Here is a 27509-nt window from a genome sequence, read left to right on the forward strand (position 1 = left end):
TAAATGATGCTGCATTGGTAGGGAAGGGCAGTTAGCTCTCTCTTCAGGACCCAATTTCTAGTCCTTGAAGTTTCCTCAACAAGAGAGACTTTTGGGTTAGACATCATTTCCATCTTTAGTATTTTGAAGAGCCTCTATACTGTGAATACATTTACATTTCTAACAAGTGTGTATGAAAACCATTTCTTTATTACATAGCTATGCTAACAGTTGTTTTTTTGCTTTACTGTATACAATAGCTACTGTGTTGTTACATAGCTAAAAATATTTAGGCACATACATTAGATCTTTAAAATATATTCATCCCATATCTGAAATTATATACCTTTTACCAAGTTCCCATTACTTTGCCTCCCTCCCAGCTCCTAGAAACATCCCTTTTGTTCACCTATGAGATTGACATTTCTGCATTTCTCATTCAAGTGGGAATATTCAGTATTCCCTTTTTGTGTCTGGTTTATTTTGATCTTTTGGGTTTAACTTTCTCTCTGAGTATCTGTGCATCCCATGTTTCCTTCATCCATGCATCTGCAGACAGAGCAATTGCTTTCTACAGCTTCTACAGCTTAGGAATTTAGTGTGAAACTCTGGCACACAGGGGAGTGAAGATATCTCATTGTTGTTCTTATCCCATATCATGGTTGATTACGAAATCACTGATTATTATGACTACAAACTCATGTGGGAGGGTTCTATTTTCATAATGGTTGTCATGTTACTTTGCCACCAACATGGTTTATTGCGTATAGAAATGAAGATTTTTTTAGACTGTCAAAATTGTACTATCTGAAAAGAAAACATTGAAAATATGAAGATTTATTGATGAAAGCGTAAATCAATCTCCCTTGAGGTAACAAAGAGATACATTGGCTGATGGGACCAGTTGGGTGGTTAGTTGTATTTGCATTTGGAATCTTTGATCAAAGCTCTGGCTGTGTCTTCTTCACTAGGTTCTCATGGAAGTAGAAGCAGAACCGTGTTAAATGGTGTCTCCAAATAAGTGTGGCCACCTGGAACCTTACATTGTGGCTTTATCTAAAAAAAAAAAAAAAGAAGAAGAAGCATGATTTGCAGATACAATTCACTAAAATAAGGATGTATTTAGATGAGACTTGTCTGATTATAGTTAGTTTAACTGTCAACTTGACAGCCTAGGGCCATCAGAGATGAAAGCCCCTATACTGTGTATTTACCCAGATGGGACCTGAGGACATGTCTGTGCAGGATTGTCTTGACCCAACCCACTGCATTCAGTACAATGCTTGGGTAGTTGATACTGGGCTGTCCTTGCTTAGATAAGAAATAGCTAAGCCTGCACCTAATGGAGAGCAAGCCAGCAAGCAGCCTTCCTTCATGAGTTTTGCTTAAGCTTCCTGACTTCATTTCCTTCACTGAGGAATAACCTGTAGTGTGTGTGTTGGTGGGGACCTTTCTCCCCTAAGCTGCTTTGGGTTAGAGTGTTTTATCATGGCACAGAAGGAAAGTAGAGTACGTCCCTAAATCCAATTAAGGATCATTAAAAGAAGAGAAACAGGGAGAGTTATAGAAGGCCACCTGAAAACCAATTGAAACAGTGTGGCCAAAAAAAAAAAAAAAAAAAATCAAGGACCAGAGACTGATGCAGATGACTACCAGTCAGGAAGAGGCAAACAGAAATCTTGCAGAACCTTCAGAGAGACAGACCTATAGGCATATCAAGGTTGGCTTTCTATTCTCCACATGTTTAAAATTAAGTGTATGTTGGTTTTAGGTGCCACATGATGACTCTTATTGGCAGCCTTAGGAGACACCTCTTCCATTCTAATGACCACAGTAAGCTTTTTTGAGAGCAGTGGGCAATGGTTGGTTCAAGGTGGTCTCCTACTGGCACATGCTGTTACAGATCTATCTTTACCTGATTACTGTGGTCAAGAGCTGAGACTCCATGTGTATTTTTCTGGCTTCCTTTTTTTGCAAGGTTTGTTATAGTCCTTTGCCTAAATCGCCTTGGCGAAGACCTTACCCCTCCTAGTAAGGACTGGAAGACATCCTAGAGTGTTTTTGTCCCCTACACTTGACCTAAATCTATCATACCATGAGAAGCCTATGCCTGGCAGAGAAAACACTAAATTTTTCTTCCATGCACTTGACACTGAGTAGTACCTGGGGAGATCTGTACAAAGACAGCTGTGCAGCAGTAGCTGTAACCTTCAGCAGAGGAACACAGCCAAGTCCAAGCCCTGGTCTAGAGGAGAAGGAGACAAAAGCAATACATACTTTGACTCTCCTCTCCTCTCACCCCCCCCCCACTCTCATCCCAATGCTTCTTGCTCTCTGCTTATATCTAAAATCAAGAACACACTGACAAAAACCCACAAATGGCAGGCTCCTCCAGAGCACATAGAATTGAGGTGACCAGGCTGTGGATCCAAAGGTACAAATAGAAGCTATCCAGGTAAGTAACAAAATAATATGGGGAATATATAGAGAGAGATGGCAAGAAATACACAGAAATATATACAGGACTCTTCACTCATTAATCAGGTGTATGGCTTTAAGCTAAAGAAGCAAACTGATGAATAATAGTTTGGAGATTTTAGGCAAATCAATCAAAATACTTTGAAAACATGAAGAATATTTCAACTAACCAGCCATGAAAGAAATAAGGTTGACAGCAGACTCAAATAACCCAGACCTCTGGGAGCTCTCAGAGACTAAGCCACCAACCATAGACCATTCATGGGCTGGTCTGAGGCCCCTGCTACATATGTAACAAAGGACTGCCTCATCTGGCTCCAGTGGAGGAGGATGCACCTAATCCTATAGAGACTTGATGCCCCAGGGAAGGGGGAATGCCTGGGGCAGTGTCACCCTCACAGAGACAAATGGGATAAAGAATTCTGGGAGGGGGAATAGGGGGAATAAAACATTTAGTCTATAAGTAAATAAAGTAATTAACAATGAAAAAGGAAAGAAGATTGAACCCTGCCCATACCTACACTCTTCTAAGACCCAAAAACTGGCCCTTGTAGCATTTCCACAACTCAGTGTGCTTCACTCCCTTATTAGTCAGGTGTTGGCAAAGCCTCTCAGGGAACATCTATACCAGGCTCCTGTCAGCAAGCACCTCTTGGCATCCGCAATAGTGCTGGAGTTTGGTGTCTTCAGATGGGATAGATTCCAAGGTAGGGCAGTCTCTGGATGGCCTTTCCTTTAGTCTCTGCCCCATTTTTTGTCCAGAATGAGCCCAGGACTCCAATGGAAAAATTGAGGGAAGGGCTGAAGGAGCTGAAAGGGATTGCAACTCCATAGGAAGAACAATAATATCATTAATCAGTCCCCCCTGAGCTCCCAGGAAATAAACCACCAACCAAAGAATATGCATGGGTCCATGGCTCCGGTGACATATGTAGCAGAGGATGGCCTTATCTGGAATCAATGGAAGGGGAGGCCCTTGGTCCTGTGGAGGCTTGATGCTCCAGCAAAGGGAGATGCTAGGCAGGAGTGGGTGGGTGGGTTGGTTGGGGAACACCCTCTTAGAGGCAAAGGGGTGGGAGGATAGGATGGAGAGTTTGTGAAAGGAAGACCAGGAAGGAGGGACAACATTTGAAAAGTAAATAAAATAATCAATTTTTAAAAAGAGGGAGTTTCTAAAACCTGCAGTGTACAGACTGGAGGCAGAGAATGGGTGGATGGTGCAGAGAACAGAAATCAACCACCAGCCAGACTGGTATGATTGATGGTGCTGTGTGCCCATCTACAAGATCAATCTACTCTCCTTGAAAAAGAATGTTTTCTAAGTTCACATGACTCTGAAGCTAATCCAATATACTCCAGCCCCTCGTTGAGTACAACGGGGATGAGTAATAGACCACAGTACACCTGCTTCTGTGAGGAAAAAATAAAAGTCATCTTTCATAAGGGCACTGCTAGCCATTAAAATGACAAGGGGCTCTTGGAAGCAGCTGACACGTGTGACAAAAGACACCGAAGCATCCTGGAACAGGGCAGCCTGGTCACGTGGGTTCACCTTCCCCTTTGGGGAACAGAAACAGCCTTTGCCCTCTGGGCTGCTTCCCACCACTGCCCTGAGGAAAGGCAGCAGCTTTAGGAGAGGCATCATAGCAGTGATCTTGGATTTTATCTTAGATCTTAAGACAATGAAAAAATAAACAAACAAAGAAAAAACAGGCCTTTAAATTCAAGGGCTTTCAGGCTGGTGTTCGAGGGGCCTGTAATCTAAACTGACCTGCAGTCTGAAGCAGGAAGCAGGAAGCAGGAAGCAGGAAGCAGGAAGCAGGAAGCAGGAAGCAGGAAGCAGGAAGCAGGAAGGTCACCTGAGATACAGAGGAAAGTTTGAAGCCAGCCTAGGCACCTTATGGAGATGATATCTCAAGGGGAAAATTAAAACAAAACAAAACCATAGGGCTGGACCTACAGTTTAATGACAATGCACTTCCTCAGAATATCAGCATCCATGAGGCCCTAGCTTTGCTTACAGAGAGAGACGATGGTGAGAGAGATGGGTGAGGGAGGACTGGGGGGGGGGGGGCAGAGATAGGGATGTAAAAACAAACAAATAAGTAAGAAAATAAATAAATAAATAAATAAATAAATAAATAAATAAATAAATAAAAACTAAACATGAGAAAGACCCTCATTGGTAATCAGGCATTGGGATTTGTGGTTCTTTGAGTGCTGAGGAGACCTGTTAGCTCAGGTTGTCGTGACAGTAACTTGCCATTACCCTTTAAGTTGGAAAGAAGAGCTCAATCTTCAACACCTACCCTCCACAAAAGAGTGAAGTTTAAGAAACCGGGGGTTTATAAAATGAAGTACAGGAGAATCTGGATAAGAAATAAAAGGTAAGTAAATAGATCCTCCAGGATCAGTTCCCTTTTCTCATTCAAATTTTGATCCTTAGTCTTTAAAATGTTGTTTATTTTACCTTCCAAGGGTGGTTATTCAAATGCCATGCAAGTTATAAAATTATACCTATTCTCATACAGAAATGCATCTTTGTAAAAAGGCTGAATTATTTTCCTGCACAAATTTTCTCATCTCTGAAAAGTGTCCCCACAGCTACATCTACAGATGTGATCAGGTATTTAAAACTTTAGAAATCAAAAGCTAGGATTCTTGTCATTCATACCCAATGTAGATTTACCCAACACTGTCTTAAGCTTACTTGTACAAGAGGACAGTATCAAATTCGAAACCTTTTCAATTCCAGATTGCTATTCTTTTATAGCTTTGGAAAAACAACAACAACAACACCCCCAGTGCAAATAGCATAATGGCTGAGGTTTATTAAAGTATTTTAATAAGAATGACCTGCTTAAGAATTCATATCCTGTCTTACTTGTAGTTATTTGTCTGTACATGTGTACTCAGGCATAAATGGGAATCAAGGTAAAGGCAATGTTTTTGTTCAAGAACATATAATGTAGCCTGTCAACCAGGCAAATGAAGAGGGACTCATATCAGAATAGCGTCATAAACATTTCAAGATCTGTGTGGTTTTCTAGTACTGCTGGAAACCTGGGTTCTCATCTCCATCTTTAGACATAGCCAGAAAGAAAGACTGGATGTCTGTAAATTTGATCAAAGGATTTGATGTAAAAGCTAGTGACATTCCAATATGTCACATATGGTAAAGCAATTACAGACATACTAAAGCAGAGGAGGCTACACATCTTCACAGTCCAAATGAGAAAGACAGGAGTTCTGCCTACTCCTGCTCCAGTCCCCATCTCAGTTCTCAGAGCTATAGGTTTTAAGTTCCCCTGGGTCTTTGATAATGGAACAAATCCTTTGCTATTCCTCCTGAGTAGTGTGGACCTGGCTTAATGGCCAACCTTCAGCCTCCTAGAGGAAGGAGTTTGCCCTCTCTGCACTTCAGTCCCATCAAGAATGTTATCTATCTCTGGACAGATGTGTCTATCTTGTGTGTTCACGGTGACAACTGAAAACAATGCCAATAAAGGCCCTCAGAAGAACATCTTTCTGGAAGTCAACAAAGAAAAAAGGCCCTTGGTCAGTAGCAACAGCCAGGGCAGTGTCAGTAGCAGCTTTGATTTTGAAACACAGGAGAACAAACCTATGTCAATACGACAGCTAGCGGCTGGGAGGCACAGTGCCTGAGAGAAGGACAGCAGTCAACTTTCACATCATTCTCTTGAATCTGATTCTCATTCTCCACCCACAATATTGAATTTCTTCATTTACCTAAATGGTTCCAGAAAGGATCGCTAGCAAAATGAGCTGAAAAGCATCTGAAGACAGGACTCCTCTTATTAAGCAGCTTAAATCACAAGATGCCTGAAACAGTCAGGCTGTCATGGGAACAAAGACCAGGCAAAGTCTCATCTGCAAGCAATTGATCTATTATTTATAAATAAACAGTACTGCAGATCATTAAAAGAACAAACCTGGGTCTAGCAAGATGGCCTTGGAAATGATAAAAATGAGACGGCAAAGAAACCTTCAGTAGGTCAGTCTAAGCTACTGAACAATGCCAGGCAAAGCCTTCTAGGGGATAATGAGCTCTGTTAAGGGGAAATAGATGTGTTCTAACAGGGTCATGTTGTATTTACTGGCTTTAGCAGCACTTACTAGGAAAATGTCTAGTAATACCCAAATTAAGCACCCCCTGCCCAATGCATTTCATTTGGATTAAGTGAAGAACACACCAACAAATGTTTAGACTTTATCTAAAGCCAATTCCCTTCCCTTCCCTCAGCTCTCACCTGAACCCCAGCCATCACACCCTTACATTTCACTATTCAGATAACCTGCTCCCTCAGCCATGGCTTCCTCCTTGATTCTTCCTTTATGGCCCATGGTCACACCATCATTGCAGGGGAGTTGTCCTTAGGGCTGCTGGGAGTATGTCTCAGAGCTGTGCACAGACTGTAGCCTGCCTCTGCCCCATCTCCACACTTTAGCATCACCTTCAAGGCTCACTGGATACATACCCACTTAAATTACTTACGTAAGCCTAATGGTCACCCACACAGACCTGTCAGCTATTTCTTAAGTAAGCACAGAGTATCCTCATTTCCACAATTTTCATTTAGACACCTATGTTCTTTCCCCTCTAGTCCTGTTTATAAGATGCAAATCCCTACACCATGCATTAATATTTATGCCCAGAAAAAAGCTTAAACATCCAATAGAGACACCATCAAACAAGTTTCAGGACATTGAAATGGCAAACCATCATTCCATTTTTTCAGATAATCTATAGTATTTTAATAATAAATAAAATGCTAAGAATATATAGTTTTTAAGATAATTTTGCATGTATGTACAATACAATCCACCATTGTTCAAAGATATATTTTCTATTTGAACAGAAGTAGAAGAAAATTTTATCTGAATTATAGGCAATTTTTGTTACATATGGCATATAATTTTTATACATTTTTGTTTTCTCAAATTCTTCACACAAACCATATGGCATTTGGCTCTTCTCTGGAGAAGATGTGAGAAGGACAGAAACATGGTACCTTAGCACAAGTAACTAGCCACATGGCAGAATGTAGATTAATATAAATGGGTAATTTTAAATATTAGCTAGTCAGGAAATGAGCCTAGCTATATGACCTAGGTATTTGTAAATATAATTTCAGTCTGAGTCCTTATTCTGGAAGCTTGAGGCCAGCAGGAAAACAGCTCGTTACACCTTAATGATTTAATGGTATCGCTATTTAAACTATGCTCAGCTCCCTATTCCTACCTGTGTATGTTGCCTTTATAAAACCACTGGCCATAGCCTATGTAGATCATATATGTGAATAGTCAGCATAATAGTAGCTTGCTCATCAGATCCTCTACATATTGTACAATATTTTAGTAGTAGTAGTAGTGGTGGTGGTGGTGTAGCAGCAGCCGTAGTAGTAGTAGTAGTAGTAGTAGTAGTAGTAGTAGTAGTAGTAGTAGTAGTGTAGTAGTAGCAGTAGTAATAGTATTCATTAATATTAAGATATGTGTGTATGCATGTGTCTATATGTGGGTTGTAAACACTGATAGAGTACCTGATGATGCTGGAAGAGGGTATCAGGTTCGCCAGGACCTGGAGTGTAGTGTCTGGCAGTTATGAGCTGTCTGACATGGGTTCTGAGTATGGAAGTTGGCTCCTTTGAAAAAGCAATATGTGACCTTAACCACTGAGCGATCTTTTATTCCTCCCTTGCAAATTTTGACAAAGAATAAAATGCCATTTCTTACACCTGCACTTATGAGCCCAAATTCCTTCTTAATTACCCAGCAAGCCCCATACAAATGTGACCCTTAAAAATGAACTTACAATCCTTATCCCATCAGTTCATATTTTTTTTGTAAATAAATGTATGTCCTTACTCTTATCCAGCTACTCAAGGTATAATATAGGAACTCATGTTTTGTTCACAATCTCCAGGAATGAGGGGTTTTAATGATTGCACAAAATGATATTATGGCCACTGGATGAGCATGTGAACATGTAAAGAAAGGGCCATCCTTTGTGGTCCTTTTCTGTACCACCCAGCATCATCAATACATGGCTTGCTATAGGCTATAATAGCTGTAGTTCACAGTCAAGTAGTACACTTGTAAAAAAAGAACAAAGAAAACTCAGTTTATTTATTGTAACTCTAGTGTCTTGATTCCAAGTAAATACTTGAAGTAGAAACACAAATTGGCATATTTGGTAAATCACTGGATATTAAGTCTGGTTAGGCAGTGAATGCAAAATGTTACTGTAGGGCACACATGTACAGTCCTTTGCTACCATTTCTATTTTGAAAGAAAGTGCTAGCTTTATCATAAAATTACATTTCTTGGATGTAATAGTGGTGGCCATAAAATTCCCCCCAAAGCACTATTATAACTTTTTTCTCAGACACTCTCTGTGAATTACTAAGTGAATGCAAATTCATAAGCTATACATACATCTTTTTAATGTCTTTGAAGAGTTCTTAAGTTTTGTTAGAAACATAATCTTTTGAAAAGTCAGTAAATGTGGTGGTCGGGGCAAATACTGAAGAGATGGCTCAGCAGTTGAGAGCACAGCACTTGCTGAGCATCATGAGGATCAAAGTTAAGACCCCAGCACCATGTTCCTGAATTGCTAGTAACTCCAACTCTGAGTGATGTGATGCTCTCTCTGGCCCACACTCATAAAGAGGCTTACACTCTGCATATGTACAATCATGTATGCATTCTCTCTCTCTCTCTTTCTCTCTCTCTCTGTGTGTGTCTCTCTCTCTGTCTCTGTCTCTCTCTGTCTCTCTCGCTCTTTCTCTTCATGTATGTTTGTGTGTCTGTCTGTTTCTCTCTGTCTCTATTTATCTCTCTGTCTCTCTCTCACACACACATAAACAAACAAATAAACAAACAATGTTTTAAAAGATTCTGCTATATTATGTAATAATACCCCAATTTTTAAATTAGCAACTGTGACAGTCAATCTCAGTTTTAGACTTAACAATATGTAGAATCAACCAATTGATCTCTGGGTAATTCAGCGAGAACATTTCTAAGAATGGTTAACAGAGAAGGCAAGAGGTATCCCCCCCCCCCCATTACCCAGATTGAGCAGTGTCCTCCAACAGGTAGAAAGAAGTACCAGGAAAGCAGAGTATTGCCTGTCCTCTTGCCCTCACTTCTTGATGTATCCCTCCTCCTTCCCTTTTACTTCCCCCTCCTTTCCTCTTCTTCTCTAGTTGCCATTTTCAGCAGACAGAAGACTTCAATTTCTTTAGCCTTCCCACATGGAGTGAAGATTAGCAGTTTCCTGGGAATCTTCCAGACCTCCATCACCAGAACTGGAACTACTGAGGCATCTGACTTTGTAACTTGAACAGATAGGAATGCCTCGGCCTGCCTGGTGAGCAGATGCTGCTGTTAGACTCCCTAATCTTCATCACATAAGTCAAGATAGGAAATCTACTTTTATATGCACATAACCTCAGTTCTATTCCTCTCATAAACCCTGCCTAATGCATTAGTTTCATCATGTAAAACCAATACCTCTCTGTGTGCTATTTGCTCTCCCAAGTCTGTTGACTAAGTCTGAGGTCCCAAACATCTTGAATCTTCTCTGACTTAGATGACCAGAGGTCACACTCCCTTGTGTCTTCTAAAAAGGTCTGCTTTTGCTTCCTGCGCTGAGGTAGGAGTTTGTTTTAAGAGAGATTCCCAGAGGCTGTCCTGACCCCTAAAGCTCTACAAAGTCTAGCAAAAACTCTAAGAAGGCATCCAAAAGAAAAAGGGTATGGGATGAGAAAACAAAAATATAATGACTTTGCTTGTAGTAGCTACACAGACCAAAAGAAGAGTTGGTGATGTGCAATCAACAAAATTGGCAAGAATATTCAGGATTAGACATGACAACTGGCTTCCTCAATCAACACATGATGGTCCCATGAGATCCTTGGGGGATCAAGGTCATTAACATTCTTTCATGGAAGGAGGAACAGTATAGAGAAGATATGGAGACTTCACGGGGCCTTCCACGGCTCAAGAGACTCAAAGAGTCTTTAGAAGAGTCCCACCAGGCATGTATGGTGTAACAACGGACAGGAATATTCTTTGGTAGCTTAGCTGCTTATAAATTACCATTCAGATAGGCATGCTTTCCTTTAAATCTCTCACATTTTATTAACCACACCAGTAAACTCATTGGTTCATCCAGGTGGACTTAGAATTCTTCCTTTGGTCTTTGGTACCCTCAAAATCTGGGGAGAAGAGAAATTGCCTCCTCCATAGGAACAGTCTGTGATCAGGGAGTGCAAGTTTTAAATGGATATTAGTGCTGTGGTTTGTTTAGCTTGTTACTTAGCTTATTTGCAATGCTTATCTTTAACTATGTACATGTAGGGAGATGGAGTATGTGCATATGAGTGCAGGTAGCTGCAGAGGTGTTGGATCCTCTAGAGCTGAAGTTACAGGCAGATATGAGATACCCAACATGGATGACGGGAACAGAACTCAGGTCCTCTGCAAGAACAGTACCTGCTCTTAAATGCTAAGGCATCTCTTCAGTCCAAGTTTTTATATTCTTAAAGAATCTTGATACAACAACAACAACAACAACAACAAAATGTATTCAGCCACAACAGAAAAAAAAAGCCTATTCAGCCACAAAGTGTGTGTGTGTGTGTGTTTGTGTGTATGTATGTATATGCACGCTAACATGTGTATATGTGTAATGTAAATAAAATATACAGGTTGGAGATGAAATTTCACTATTACACACACACACACACACACACACACACACATATTTCAGTATTTTGGAGCTGTCATCGTAGACTGTGAAATTAAGCAGCCCATTTTCTTTCCTCTTTAAAAGCTTTCAAATTTTGACCCTTAAGTTCATCCTCCAGCTCCTTGGATATGTGTTTCAGTTTCTCAGTCGTCCCTCAGAGCAGTTGCCATGACATAGCATATCAGCTTGTCACCGTAGGCTCTGTGTTTGAGGGGAGGGATTTGATGTACAGCACCTGGAAAATGATTTTCCATAATAAACAGTGAGCAGACAGTGAATAAAAGACAGAATGAGTAAATTTTGCATGAGGGGATTAAACAATCACATCTAGGGGTGGTGAGAGAGGTATATTCAAATCATTTTTAGGGTGTTGATCTTTCTGTGACCTCTGAAGTGTTCCTCTCTTTCTGTTCGGTCTCTAGATTTCCAGGAGAGAGTTGTAGCCTCTAATCTTTCCACCTCTGCACCACCCCACCCCCCACGACACAGTCCAGTGGTGCAGCTCAGATCCAGTAGGACTGGTGTTATTGTTCTATGCCAGGGTGCCTCCTCATTTTGTATGTTCTCACAGACTGCTCACTCTCCTCAGGACGGATGTAAAGCTTTGCTTTCTGAAAAGGATTAAAGATCACACATGAGAGTCAGTGTCAGAGATGCCCTGCAGATGGAAAGCATTTTCTGTACACATCTGAGGACCTGGGTTCAATTCCCATTTAATTATATGGTGGAAGAAGAGAACTGATCCCTGAAAGTTGTCCTCTGAGTTGCACTTGTGTGGTGTGGCACACAGGCTTGCACGCGCGCACTTGCAAGCTCCTCTAGCTCTCACATTCTTCCGTGCTCTCTCTCTTTAACACACACACACACACACACACACACACACACACACACACACTTTCTTATCATCCCCATCACAAGCACCATCACCACCAACATGATCATCATGTTGCATCATCATGACCATCACCCATCATCATTATTATTCAGTTACTTACAAGTTCTATTTGGAAGTTTTGGCATACAATTCTGACTTAATGCAAATCCTGATGAATCATTATCATTCATTACTGACTCAGACTTAGAAAGAATGAGAGAGTGGGTTCCAGTCAACAATACCCTGTCTGTAAAAGATCGGGTGATTTAAACCCAGCCTTAATGGAATGTGCAGGTAATTCCAAACACGAAGAAAGTGAAGAGAGGCAATGACTGAACTGCACAATGACAGGCTTGGGGAGACAGGCAGACATAATTAGATGAGAATTTACATGAACAGCACGGGATAATTTACCTGGGGAAAATCATCAGCCGCTGAGTTTTGAAATGAAAAACCCCTTTCTTCTTTGGGAAATAAATAATGCTTAAAAAGAGCCTGGTTAGAGTGGATAATAACTTGTATATATGCTTGCTTAGTAATGCTGTTGTGAAACAGACAATTGCTTTCCCAGGAGGGTGAGGATAAAGGATCATTTCAACCAGACATAGACACACAGAGGAGAGAATGTGTCTTTAGCAGCCTTAGGAATCGCCTGATTCTGCTAGCTGTAACCGGAGCCGTCTCTATACAGAAAGAACACCTTAAGGTTTAAAAAAAAGGCAATAAATATCCTAAAATGAATCAGAGCCCATTTAATTTGGAAAACCTTGAAAGCATTCAGAAAGAAGGTCATCCTGCCCACCCTAGTGCCATCAGCCTCTGGCAAGCAGACAAAATAGGAAAGATTATTGCCAGCACCTACACTGGCTTCTTTGCTGCTTACTGTGGGCTCTGGCTTACTCCGTTCATCAGCTCCTAAATCCCACAGCTGACCACAGACATCACTGTTTTATCTGTGCCTATTTTACAGATAAAGACACTGAGGCTGAGAGACACTAACCAAGAAAAATAACATATTAAAGCATTGAAGTAGCTACACCCTTGGTGTCAGGAGCAGGACTTATGTCTCTATTGTTCTGTGGTGTTTTTAGTATGCCATTCTGCTGGGGATACAGCAAGTCCATTTGTTTCTCTATGACTTCCAAGGTCCTCTATTAACTAGGTAGGAGGTCATCTGTTTTCTCTTCAATCTGATGGCTTTCAGAAATCCATTTATTACTGTCCTTTGAATTCTGAACTTTATACATCATGTCTGAGGGCCCTGACTTTGATATAAGCTAACCTTGATATTTTTTTCTCTGTCAGTCAGCTATTCCAATCCTCTCCACAGCTACTTAGGATTCTCAGAGGACCTTAAATATTATATTTCTAGAATAATTTTCAATTGATTCAGATACATATTTATATCACTGTCCTTTCTTCAATACAGTCTCTTCTATCTCCCTCTAAGCCCCAGCCTAGCATCCTTCTGAGTAACATGATTAAGTTCTATGTGGTGGTGCAAAGGCAGAGCAAGTTAGTAAGTTAGGGGAGCTTTTAAGAGCCAAAGATTGACATTTGAAGAGAAAGATGCTATTCATAGAAGAGAAAGTTAAAGTTTCAGTTTAATGTTAAAACCCATAGAATAAAAATCAGAGGGAAAAAATGTCAGTGTGAAGAGTTCGATTTACTGAGCTCAGCTTCAAGATGTATTGACATTTGATGATCTAAAATTACTTACTTAAGCCTCTGATAGGATGATGAGCTACTACTGCTCTGACAGAGGAAAATCCTGTGGTATCGGGGTTGTCCATCTGGAGGTGGGTCTGGGTGTTTTGCTCCAAATTTTATTGTAACTCCCACATATGGGATATGAGATATGAGATCACCAAGGGGCATGGAGATTGAATACAACGGAAATTTAATGACCTCAGCTCTATAGGTATGGCTACCTGGAAGAAGCCTACCCAGGGGAACAATAGGAGAGCCGAATGTTCATGCTTTTCCCCAAGGCAATCCCATAGAAGGAAAAGCAATGATGAAGCCATCAGCTCTCCTATACCACACATGTTCCAGTGCCATTGAAAAATGTCCCACATCTGTGTCTTAATGCTGGCATCTGCTTCAAATTATCCTCTGATGAGCTCTACAGCTCTTGCCTAATTGGACACTATCAAAATGACATGGCTGTTATTGCTTAGCTTCAAGCTGCCCTTTATACAGGAGCCCTTGCTTTGAATAAATCTTCATTTTCACAGAGTCAATCTTACTGTTATAAGAAATTCTACAGGTAGTCTATTCTAGTCTTCTGTGCAAAACATCTTTTCTATCAAATAATTAGTTCTCATCGAAATTTCTCATTGCCTACTAACTGGGGGATTTTCAAACCTGCTACTCCAGAAGCAGTTGGAAACAGAATAATCAAACCTCAATGCATTCAGATCAGGAAATTGGAATTTTTACCAAGCACAGGCCCTTGCTATATGGTAAAACTGAAGCTCAGGCAAGTAAAATTGTTTCCTTAAGGTCAAATGCTGAACCAAAAGCAGAATACTGTAGGAACATTGCCTTTTCTAGCACAGCCCCTCCATTAGCTATGATGACCATTGGTTAAGACCATCCTGGGATCAGCAGAGCCATGTGGAAGGCAAGCTGAGAGCTGAGTCAGCTCTCTCCCTGATCATTCCTCACGATGAAACTTGACACAATGTCAAGACAGAAGACACCAATGAATAATGTGGTCACAAAGTATAAGCCAATGGCCTTGAGAAAACTGATAAGAGAATTTGAACCTGACAGCCCCAAACAAGGTCTGTTTGTGATTTAATATACAGACAGTTAACGACAGAGTTGGAGCAGCTGAATTTTTTTTTTTTTTTTGTAAGATGGAGTTCACCAAGGAGATGAAGCAAGATGAAACTTTAGGAGGGCGGTTTAATGTTAATGACGCCTCATCATGAAGAGACAGTCAGGAATATGCAGCCCAAGTGCAATTAAGTCAAATCATTTATATTATGAAAAATACAAAAGGCTGAAGACTCCATGACACCTCTGTTTCAGTTATGTTTCTAAATTTGGAAAAGCACGCCAAAAGGAAAAGGATCAACTCTCTGCAGATATTTCTTGAACTATGTAGCATAGAGGTGATAGGTGGCATGACTGTACTTCATGATGAATTATTATGTACTAACTATTGCATTGATGTCCATGTTTTGGTGAGTATATCATCACTGATCCTGGTCCTCAGGCAAGAATCTACATCACTTTCATCCTTCCCCCTGCTTGTGTTCCTAGGCTTTGCTTCAGATCTCGCCGACTCATTTTGAGTCACTTGTCTATCCCCTGACCCCTTTCTAATTTAATCTCACTTTATCAAGTGATTAAACAATTAATCATAAATGCCTTAATTGGTTTGCCAGCCTCCAGTTGACTCTCTTGAAACCCTCGGCTCACACTCAGCCTGGAATATGTGATACACTTTCGAAGCAAAAGACTCTCACACCATAAGGTTAGGCGCAACCTTCCATTATTGGAATGCAAAACAAGCAAATGGAAAATTGTATCAAACTGTTTTTTTTTTAACGTCTTATTTTTATTTGTTGCTCTGTGTGTTCCACACATGTGTAGGTATTCACAGAGACCAGAAGAGGGCCACTAATCTCCAGGAGCTGGAGTTATTAGCAATTATGAAGTTTTAATATGAATTCTGGGAACCAAGCTGTGTCCTCTGGGGCAGCAGCAGCAAGGACTGCTGACTACTAAGCCATCTATCTAGCCCCAACCTGAAAGCTTTTGAAAGGCTTCATACCCTGGCCAAGTCAGACTCTTAGCATCATTTCCAGGCTCTGCTACCTGCATGATCCTTTCCGCTATCTGAGTTTCGTGCCGAGCACACTAATCTTTCCTAATTATTTTTCTGCTAATTAAATTTACTAACTTATCCACTTGATGAACTTTACTCATCCTTAATGAGCCAGCTTAAATATCAGCCCTTCTGAGCCACATTCCCTGGCTCTCCAAAGCCCCACAATGCACTGGGAATTTTCCTACCATTTCACCTGTTTACTGTGCCTGCTCTTGTGATAAGCATATTACTACTCTCATTCATTGATTAAGTTCCCAGCAAGTAGAATCTACACCTACTTGTCTTTTACCCCTAGTGTCTTATTAAGTTATTCAATTGTAATGCTAATTTAATAATGAATTTAACGGACCAATACTTTATGCCTTTTCCAATAATCTCAATGACTGGAAGTTTGTTTGTTTTTTTTTTTTAAACAAATGTTAGAGGGTTTATTTTTGTTATTTTTTGTTTTTGATTTTGTTATTCATTTTTCTGTAGTATCGATTTTCTGGTGAGCTCTTCATAGAAACACCAAAAAAAAAAAAGTGAAATTTTTAGAATCAAACCATAGTCACATTGCACTTGAAAATCAAAATAACCACTAACATTATCTGCTAAAAAAACAAATGCCCGAAACAGAACAGATGATATATATATATCTCAAACTTAGCAAAGCTTGGCTTTAATATATATATATATATATATATATATATATATATGTGTGTGTGTGTGTGTGTGTGTGTGTGTGTGTGTGTATGTGTGTTATATATACACACACATATATATATTTTTGTCTTTCAGTAAAGTTTATTTGTATTGGAGATGAAAGGAAAAAAAGGAGAATTTCTAGAATAAAAAAAAATCTATAAAATAAAACTTTACGTTCAATTGTGAATGTTGTTACTTAATATAAAATCACCCAATTGGAACTTTAAACCATGCTATTATAATCCTGAGCATAAAACTCCATTACCACTCATGCCTCAGGCATCAAGGCTCCTGGGTCACCTGTGGAGAAAGGTAGAGAGGAGACCCAGAGAAGGAAAGAACAGAATAATTGGATAGTATGCCTGGGCCCACATCCTGAGGTCAAGAACTGGGCTGCGCCTGCTTGCCCCAGGCTCTGCCTTCCAATGCAAAGAGGGATATTCTAGATTAAATGATGAGAAATGTCTCTGTGCGCTGACCTACAGAGCCTGAGTGTGAGTGAAGACGGATGGCCTCACTTTCTCAGAGAAAAGTGCCCAATTTGTAAGACTTCATCAGGGCATATCATGCAGTTGCTCTTTCAAAATTCCTTCACTATATGTGCAGACACACTGGGAGTTGTTTTATGAATCCAATCTTGATCGTGTTCACCTTTTGTGTGACAGAACGGAACTCTCTCGCATGCCAGGGAAGTTCTCTGACACTGAACTGCTGGTTGCTCACTCATTATTTTGTTTATGAGATTTTGAGGTACAAATTTGTGACAGAACTGAAGAAAAGTCTACAATAACTATCCTGAGCGTTTACATTTTCCTCCTAGTTACCAGCAGCCAGTCACTTAAGGGAGACGGTGAAAATGTTAAAAACTCTCTCTGCTCGTCCAAAGCATTTGCTCTTCTCACTTTTCCATTTTAAGGCTGTATTGCATTAGTACCCACAGTTTCTTGAGTCTAAGCTATATTGCTGTGAGACTCTTCTGCATCATGCTCATAGCATATGTAAAATGCATACGCATCAAATAAATGCATTTGGGATTAACCCAGACTCTGTAGAAAGTATAAGTTAGTGCCTCTGCTTCAAATAGCTTCATGGAAGACTGACATTATAAATCACAAGAACATATGAGATAGAGCATGTCTTTCTTATTTGTGAAGCCTCGAGACGTCACCTCAATATTTATGAGCTCAAGATCAGTCAGTAGATATTGCAATCTTCCATTCTCTTCCCTGCAGAATAATTGCTGGCATAAATTGCTATTACAAAGTAAGTGTAATTGTACCTTAGTTTTTCTACAGTATGTATGTATGCCTGTTTAAAAAATAATTACATACTAAGCACATATTCTACTTTTAACAATGGGACATAATTTATTCTCTGCAAAATAGTAAAGAAATAGAATATCGTATAGATAGATTTATTATCAGGACCTATATTCTTCCATTTGGGCATATCTAATTACTATTAAGTCTCATGAGATTGCTGAACAATTTTGCAAGAAGAATAATTTTGATATTTTCTCTCTTCACATTTATTGCTACATATAACTGTAAGTCATAGTGGCCATATTAATAACTGTGCTCCAATAAGGTTGTGATTAAGTATTTTAAGTATATATGTTATTAAGGAAAATTACTTTCTCTGATGGTAATTCTACATGACCTCATAATACTATAGTCCACATTATTAGTCAGATGGAGACTGGTTAAATTAACCATTGTAATTTTTAACATTGGAATTTGTGGATCAATTATTATAAGGAAGGCCATGATTGAGTAGATACTTATAAAATATATTTAAAAGTGAGTTCTCAATGCAAATTGTAATAGTCAAAGTAGCAGCTTGTTGACACACCTTGTTTAGTACATGATGGTATTTCTTTTTCATGGAATTATTCACTAAAACAACCATGGATATTTTATGGAGATTATCATATTCAGGGATCATTCACATGAATGCAGCAATAATTGGCTTCCTCGGTGGGAAATTCTGTTTGATTCACATCCAAGATGACTCTCAGATGTAACTTTGTTGTATTTCGGGATATTTGGGATATTCTGGCAGCAACCTTATAAGATAGATAGTGGGAATAGGCTGGCAGTGTGAACCAGACAAAGTAAGCAGCTAGATGACTGTGGCTGTAGTTAGGGGAATCTACATCTGGAGACCATTCTCAGAATGTACATATGACTTATTGATGATTTATCCCTGTATATAGTAAGGTAGTTTTGTGATGGTAAGTTTTCATACAAGTTTGGGAGAACTACACCGTGATAAAATATCCTTGTTTTCTAAAAAATCTCTGGACCAGAGTGAGTGAGACTAAAGAGGGTTAGCCCTATGAGTCACGCTAGTATATCATATGTCTATTCTTAATTTCATGGCTACATTCTATCCCTTACAATATACTACAAAGACTCTGGCTACTTCTTACTCATTAGAATTGGGATGGAGAAGGTAGGAAGAACATAGCATGCTTTCTTAATATCTCTTGCTTCCAACATCCTTCTTCTCCAGGCCTCTCAATGATCTTTTTTGGTGGATTTTTGTCATCTAAAAATCTTTACTCCCCATCTTTTACAGCATCATAAACTCATAACCTCACTTACACGGATCTCTAGTCATTGTGAGTCACATTGCAAATGCTTCACTCTAATTCCTTTGGCCTCTGTCTCTTCTTACTCTGTCTGTCCTACACTAGGACTCTAATGGAGTTTTCTGTCCTGTATTCCTCAAATATCAGTCTCCCTGTAGTATCAATCTTGAGAATATGCAATTAGAAATAGTTCTTTAAAAATGTGGTTAACAAATTTTCTATTGCCCGGCAGATTTCATAAAACAAAGAATAGAAGCCATGTTTCAGGGTTGTATCCTAGTGAGCAAAGCATAATCAAATAGTGTTCTATATTTTTAATGAAAACATAGACCATAAAGTTATATGTGCCTGTGTACATCTCTGTGTGTCTGTGTGTGTATCTGTGTGTATGAGCACATATGTGTGTGTGTGTGTGTGTGTATGTTTGAGCATCTTGTATGTGTATGTTTCTCTGTGTATTTGTGTTAAAACTCAAACTTTTAAAGTATGCTGACAATGTTTGAGTTTTAGTGAAAGGGTACCCTTGAGCTTTTACTTTGCATTCCATGTAAAATATTTTGGTCAATTGCATAAAATATTAATTGTATATTGAACTTTCAATATAAATGTATATTGAAGTTTTAGAAATTTAAAATCTATAAACAGGTGATCAAAAATTGCAACAATACAATATTTAGAAAATAAATGGATTACATTACTACATGAGAGAAAATCTGGAAACAAACAATAATCAGAAAAAAATGTTTATATATATATTTATATATATATATATATATACTTCAAAACTTTTATTTTTAAAAAGAATATTTAAATTTATTTTATTTTATTTTATTTTATTTTATTTTATTTTATTTTATTTTGTGCGTGGGTATTTTGCCCACATGCATGTGCATATCCCCTGGAACTAGAGTTACAGACAGTTAACCTGCCATTTGAGTGTTGGGACCTGAACCCAGGTTCTCTAGAGGAGCAGCCAGTACTCACAAACACTGAGTCATCTCTCCAGTCTCCTTAAAAAGTTTAATGTCAGTCCAAAAACAGACCAGTCCTGGACAACTGGCATAAAGATGATCTCAGCAGTAGAACACTGTAGGATGCCTTAGAACTGTGGCCATGAAGATAAGAACAAAGTGATGATACTGACTTAGGACCAAGAGGCCTTTGGGGAAGAAGAACAAGGATCTATGAAGGAAGTGCTGAGTGATCTGGATCTTGTGTGGTCGATAGTCATGGTTTTGGAAGCTGCACAATGGACTGGTCTATAGCCAGCCTCTTAGCACATCTTTGACAAGGGTCACACAGTTCCTGGCCATTAAAAATAAACAAATAAAGAACAACAAAATGACTCTAAAAATAGAGAAAGACATGGTGAGGTCTGAGATATACAAGTTGGGAAGATAACTGACAGGGTTAGGGTTAGAAAAATACTGCTATGGAGGAGCCGTGCTCTGCAAAGAGAAAGCTAAGTGAATGCTACCAGTGTTTCTTGAGATTGGAGATAAAGGATATTTGATGAGGAAGAAGTTATGGGCATGAAGAATATCTGTGCAACTCCAAATGGAAGTGTCAAGTGCACAGCTTCATCTATGTGTCTAGGAATGAGATGAAAGACCAGAAATGTCCAGAACACCATATTAACATCGTATTTATAATTGGGGGAGAGACGTGTGAAATAACCCAGAGAATGTGTCTAGATTAAGGACAGAGGGGTTTATATTAAGTTCTGGTAGAGGAGACAGAGGCATAAAAGAAAACCGTAACTGAGAAATCTGGTAGATGGGAAGAAATTAGTATATCTCAGAAATAAAGACTGTAGGCGACTTTGGTTTTCCCATTCTTTTAAGTAGGACATCAAGAGTCTTCATCATTGGTAAGCAGAGGATAAACTAATAATTAAACAGTTTTGACTGAGAGGTCCATCCCTCACAGTGTGAGGGGCTAACCCTGAGAATCCTTTCCCAGTACCCTGAAGGGTTGAGGTACCAGGCAAGGCATGGGAGCCGAAATGGAAATCCTGGAGGGACATGAGCTCTGCTGAACTCCACTTAAAGTATGCATGGAGACATATGGAAGGGGAGGTTTAGTGGAAGGTTGCCTCTGCTGGGCTGCAGGAAAAGGAAGGTGGAGTCCTCTGATCATCTCTGCCCGAGGAACTGGACTCTTTTTATGTTGACTTGTATTCATTACACTCTCTCAAAGTTTCAAGCCAAATTATTAACTCAATCAGTTGATTTGCAACCTGTAGAAAGTCACAGATTCCCTGTTTTTTTTCTCAGTTGTTTTATACTTTATCAGACATTAAGTGATACTCTTTAGAAATCTCTCAAACCCAAATGAGAGCTTTGCCAGGTCTCCCGTTACCATTGTGCCCACTCAACTTCCATTCCTACGTAAGGATTTTGTCTCCTATGAGACCAGAATATAACACAAGCTCTTTAATTCTTCCTTTGTAAGTGGTAGACCTATCTCCAATGGCATTGGTAACTATTATTATTATTATTATTATTAGCAGAAGCAGCAGCAGTAGTAGCAGCAGTGGTAATAGTATACTTTTTTTAATTCCTTATGTGCACTGTAAGATCTATTGAGTTATACTGGCTCAAAATGTGAAATGAACAATCTTACATTTTTGAGGTTAGGATGAAATGAACTTGAGAAATGCACAAAAGGAAAAAATACACAAAATGATTAAAACACAACTGTGTTAAACATACAGTGACACCAGTATAAAAGTAATCTGACTCCATGTAGCACAAGGTTGGGAACATACATTAAACTGAACTCAAAGTGACAGTGTGTGGCTTGTTCTTATCATTTTCTACTTCCCACATACCAGCAAGCTGCGCAGCATACTGCTTCTTTACTGGCAAATATCACTGAAATAGATACACAAAAAGAAGAGATTTCATGTATGCATAAAATACAGAGGTGACATTAACCACCTAGAAAGGCTCATCTGGAATGTGACTTATGTGTTCAAGACCCAAATTTACCTTCAGTGATAATAGAGAAGCCCAATGGAAGAGCTTGATCTTGCCTACTAGTTTTTACATTTCTTGGAACAGGCAGATCCATAGGTCACTTGGTACAATACAATTCACCTACAATTATCTCTCAGTTTTTATAAGAAAAAGCAAACAGGACTATGTAGATATTCAGTTAGAAACAGCAAAAGCCCTATTTTTACTATACTCTCATGTCAATGGCTTTGGTGATACATTTCAGTTTTTTGTTTTTTTGTTTTTCTTTTAAATGCACCAAGCATTCTTTTGTTTAGATATGTGAAGCTATGAAAGTAAGTAGATGTCAGCACTACTTTGGCTCAATAGTTAATTTGATAGGAAAGAACAAGAGAAGCTAAATCAATTTAATGGTAGCTAATAGGATCAGGCACCTACTGAGAACCTTATGGCCCAAGGATCTTTTAAAACATATGCCAGCAAGGCATTTCACAGTTAGATAAAATGTCAAAGTGATAAAATTAAAAGAAAAAAGAAACACTCCAAAAACTCATATATAGGCTGGTAAGATGACTCAGTTGGAAATAAAGGTTGCTGCCAAGTCAGATGACCTGAGGCCAATCTGCAGGACCTATGTGGCAAATAGAGAGACCTGAATGCTGAAAGCTGTCCTCTACTTTCCATACATGCAAGGTGCCACACACACACACATAATGAGCACATCTGCAAGCACACACATGTACACACAACACACACTCAATAATAATAATAATAATAATATTTTAAAAGATACAAAATCCGATATCACTGCTTTTTATAGCAACGCAAATGAATTGCATCTACAGAGAATTTAAGTTTATGCAAATCCAATTTTCAACAGGTTTTAATTTGATGGTTTCCATCTTAGCCATTGAGTTGTTTAAAACTTTCAGGCCTGTTTGTTTTCTATTTGCATGAGAATCATGTCCTTTGCTTTTTGAAAGGATCATATGCTATCAGTACCAACCCCCACCTCTGGCAACAGACATAGTGACCCCCACAGATGGGGATCTAATGGGAAACTCAGCATAAAGTCTTTTGAATAGTTGATTGAGAACAAGAATGTCTGAACCACTAGAGCAATTAGGCCACAATCCAAAGAATGCAGGTGGCTACTAGAGAGGAAAAGAAAATTAAATCAATTATGTCATAGAGCCTCCAACAGGAACATAGACCAGCTTGCACCAGCCAAATGGGGGTCCTTTTCAGAAGCCTGACCTCCAGAACTATAAAGTAACAAATGCATGCTGTTTCCAGAAACAAAACTTTGCAGTGACTTGTTACAACTATTTAGTTATCTACCTATTGGGAAACTAATTCCTGAGCCCATGATAGATAGGCATAAATAGCTAGTGATAAAATACTATATATGAGATGATACAATAATACAAAGGTATAAATCACCCACATACAACTTGCTTAGCACTTCCTATGAAAGTCTAGGGAAATATCATCCATCCACAAATCCAACCTTAAGATCTAGGACACTCCAGCCACTACTGTATCCTGGATTTAAAAACACCTTCTTGGTCTCCTGTACACCAACCTCACAGTTTGACCCTGGAACTATGATAGAATAAAATCTTCCATTTTGATTCTACCTTATTCCCAGGTCATGGAGCCTCTAGGGACCACTTATTTAACCATTTCTCCCTGGTATCCTAGGGGTCCATAGGTGAATTTCTTTGGTCTGTGTTCCAGGCTCCTGTTTCTGTAGCACATAAAGATATGAATTTCATTTGAGTGATGAGGACTACTGCTGCTTACTACTCTTGGTTTCATGGTCTGACCATGTGAGGATTTCTATAATGACTTCATGGGTCATAGAGATCTTGTTTCTACTGGGTACAAGATGGCAGAGACTATACATAGTTGGCCAGTTTTCCTGCCTATCTAATTGGGTATTTTGAAGTTGAATCAATTGGTCATTTATAGCTACTAAAATCAGAATATTTGGGAACTGCTGAGACGACTCAGTTACTAAAGTGCTTGCTAAGAAAGGGGGAGGATCTGAGTCCAATGCACAAGACCCACAGAGAAAAAGCGAGGTGTGGTAGACTGACTGCCTTTGTAATCCTAGCACTGGGAAAGTGGAGACCAGCAGATCCCTGGAGCATCTGAAGAGCTGCAGCAGAGCTTGCTCTCCAACCTCCATGCACACCCATATGTGTACTCATGCATAGCCACATGCATGCACACAGGGGAATAGCTTGATATTAACTCGCCAATTTTGTTGTTCTATTTATGCTTGGCATAAGGCTAAATTTTAATAATTTAATCTATATAACATACATACACACATATACACACAGACACACGCACATACATATATGCTTTTCTCTATATATCTACCTATATTGTAATATCCAAAATGAATTCAAGACTACCCAGTACCTGCCCCCTTTGAAAAGGACTTTCCAAACTGTACTAGCAGGCCAAGTGCAGAGCCAGATAAGGAAGCTGGTTGACTAAACAAATGTAAAAAACATAGTTTTAGCGGTCAATATGATTAAGCCTGCAGCTACCAAAACAATATTTGCTGTTCTCAGAGAAATAACCATAGCAAGATTAGCAATTCTCCTGTCCCCCACCCCACACTGAATTCTGACAAAGACCACAAACCACCCTGACCTTGTTGCGAGAATTCCCCCTGATGTTAATAGCTGTGATGTTAATAACTGATCCATAAGTTCAAAATGTACTATTACTTTGCTGACCAAATCATTATAACCCACCATGGGGATAAGCAAATTGAGTAACTAGGCCAAAGGGTTAGTCAGTATACAAACCAACCAATGCCTGAAAGAATTACTTGCTACACCAATGAAAACCCTGTTGCTCAAATCTGCCCCTTACAAAGGTATAAAAAGTGTGTGTCTTTCTTTGTTCTGGGTCTCTTCTCTGGCCTGCATGCTGAGAGGGGAGTCCCCAACACGTTGGATCAATAAACATCCTCATGTATTTTGCAGTGATGGCAGCGGTCTCTGTGGTCTTTCTGAGTAAGGGTCTTTTGTTGAACTCCAACAATATCAATACATATACATTAACGTGTCTGTGATTATGGGTGCTTTCTACCTCTTCATAGTACTACCAAATCTCTTCCATTAAGTGAATTGACCTAATTTAGCCAATGTGTATTCTTAAGAGTCAGACTGTGAAGATAGGGAAAAAAAAAGCCATCTTCTGGAAAGACTATGATTGCTGTGTTTGTGAGATCACAGTGGCAGTTGTTACCTACACAAGAGCCTCAAAAAACTGGATTCACCAACATTCAGTCATGGAGAGAGGAGGGTCTCACTAGGTCTCACCCCTCTCCAAGAAGTAAGCTATGATTGGTTCCTAGAAAAGAAGGGATCACTGTGTTTAGGGGTGTAGCCACTGTTAATGTTCCTGACTCATGTTCCTGTAGTCAACTCGGAATACAGTATGAAACTCACACAAAGAGAGATGTAACAGGAGGAGGAAGATGTGGTAATACAAAGAAGGGACAAGGCAGGAAGGGCAAGGAGATAAAAGAGGATAATAAAATGATCGGGACCAAAGTCAATCATATGTGCATGTGCTCCGAAGTGCGAAGGAATAAATACTTATTTAACAGTAAGTGCATCTATAAGATAAACATTCTTAGAATTTTCAAGTGCTATGAACATTCTAGGCTGCAAGGGTGCTAACTATATTGAAACTAGTGGTTTAACATATTCAGCAGGCTCATGTAATATAGGTAATTTTTTAAAGAAGCTGGCTATGTTATCATTGATATAATAATTAATAATAATAATAATAAACAATAAAGTCATGTCTTCAGCAACAGTACAGTACAGGCTTGTGTTTTTATTCTGCTTTGTTGGATCTTTCTAAAGTACACAACTTTATTGGCCAAACAAGTAGTACTTCTAAATACTCAAAGAATAAAAAAAAAAATTGAACTTGTGTTTAATGAAATAGGATGATTATTTTAATTCTATTATTAGGAAAGAAATGATGTTTTGCAGTTATAGGAGCATAAGGACACTTTCCAAGAGTTTTCAGTAATTTAAAAACATCAGATTGATGGTAAGTAAATTAACATGTAGTCATTATCTAACTAGATAATTTCTGAGAAAATCTTGAAACACTAATTGCTAAGCATAACCTTAATGTATTAATTTTGCCTCTCCATTTGATATGCCACAGAGAGACCACATGAATCTGGAATTCTGGCACTCTGCTCCTTTTCATGTTCGTTGACTATAAGTGATACCAGTGGCTGTAAAAAGTTGTGAGCTGTTTCCTTGAACTCTGTCAGGCCCCTGACAATGCTGGAACGTGTAGGTATTCTGCAATTAATTATCCAGTCTCTAACTAGAAAACGAAAGTGTCTTGTGGTTAAAGCTGAAGACAATACCTGGTTTGTCCCAAGAGGAATGGCAGAAGGATTCAATTCTGTATGCAAGGAATGGAGGATGCACCTTCGCTAGGGGAACAAAACCTGGTCAATCCTACAGTAAAATGACTAATTGCTGCAGGATAGTTAAGAAGGCACAGAACAAAACCCGAGTAAGGAAAGAAACTCACAGAAGGTCCTCGAGAAGGATTTTTATTTAATGGGTGCAAGCTAGGCTACCCATAGTTAAATGAGTTTATCTATAAAGTTATCAAAAACCATATTTAAAGGTTTTCTTTAGTAGTACTCTCAAAAAGGGTCTTGTAAATATTGGTAGAAGTCAGAGGGTCTCCAGACCTCCTCTTTTCTGTTTGTCACAGACCTGGTTGTCTACAGGAAAGCCTTTCCATTTGGAAAGCTCTAAGATTTTCTGTCACGTTACCTCCAGTTTTTACATTTGAAAATCTTTCACTGTCACTGATTGAACAGCCAATTATTCTTTCCTGGTGACTCATGATTCAATCATAATCAGGGGTTCAACTCTCCCGAGAACTTCTCCATATTGAATTCTGACTGATTTATCTTTTGCACCTAAAATCCCCTTTGAGGTTTTTCCCCCAGGGGATGAGGTGGGGGTCAAACCTTCTAGGATTTGTCATTTTACTTTGCAACTTGATTGTATTTTTTCTTTTGCCATAATCACCAGGCATTCCCACACCCCTCTGTATAACTCACAATCATCCAATGCCTTCTGAAATGGAAATAAAATATTTAATTTTACCTTCCAGATTGATCACTCCAGGATCTCCCATAAATATTCTTATTTTTGTGACAACATAGTCATTCTCAGACATTCAGTAGGCAGCAGTGTTTCTCAATAACAGCACATATTAGAAACATTGGTGATGTCACCAAG

At 39.1% G+C, this 27509-nt stretch overlaps 2 long non-coding RNA genes across 11 annotated transcripts in view; one reads left to right on the top strand and one right to left on the bottom strand.

The window, feature by feature from the left end:
- Positions 1 to 800: 800 nt before the first annotated feature.
- Positions 801 to 27509, bottom strand: part of 1700023F02Rik (RIKEN cDNA 1700023F02 gene) — a 79883-nt gene continuing 53174 nt past the window's right edge. For 4 of the 10 annotated variants that reach the window (NR_168557.1, NR_168561.1, NR_168560.1 and 1 more), the window contains one exon: positions 801 to 1035. This is a non-coding gene — a long non-coding RNA (RIKEN cDNA 1700023F02 gene). Of the gene's footprint in view, positions 1036 to 2142; positions 2225 to 4228; positions 4317 to 4766; positions 4827 to 27509 lie in introns of all 10 variants that reach the window. The other 6 variants (NR_168559.1, NR_168566.1, NR_168567.1 and 3 more) reach the window with 4 other exon arrangements.
- 4930407I19Rik (RIKEN cDNA 4930407I19 gene) overlaps positions 25488 to 27509 on the top strand; it is a 34219-nt gene continuing 32197 nt past the window's right edge. The window contains exons 1-2 of the long non-coding RNA NR_131070.1: positions 25488 to 25827; positions 26404 to 26537. This is a non-coding gene — a long non-coding RNA (RIKEN cDNA 4930407I19 gene). The remainder of the gene's footprint in view (positions 25828 to 26403; positions 26538 to 27509) is intronic.

The sequence above is a fragment of the Mus musculus genome, chromosome 10 (assembly GCF_000001635.26).
Source record: "Mus musculus strain C57BL/6J chromosome 10, GRCm38.p6 C57BL/6J".
Taxonomy (NCBI): domain Eukaryota; kingdom Metazoa; phylum Chordata; class Mammalia; order Rodentia; family Muridae; genus Mus; species Mus musculus.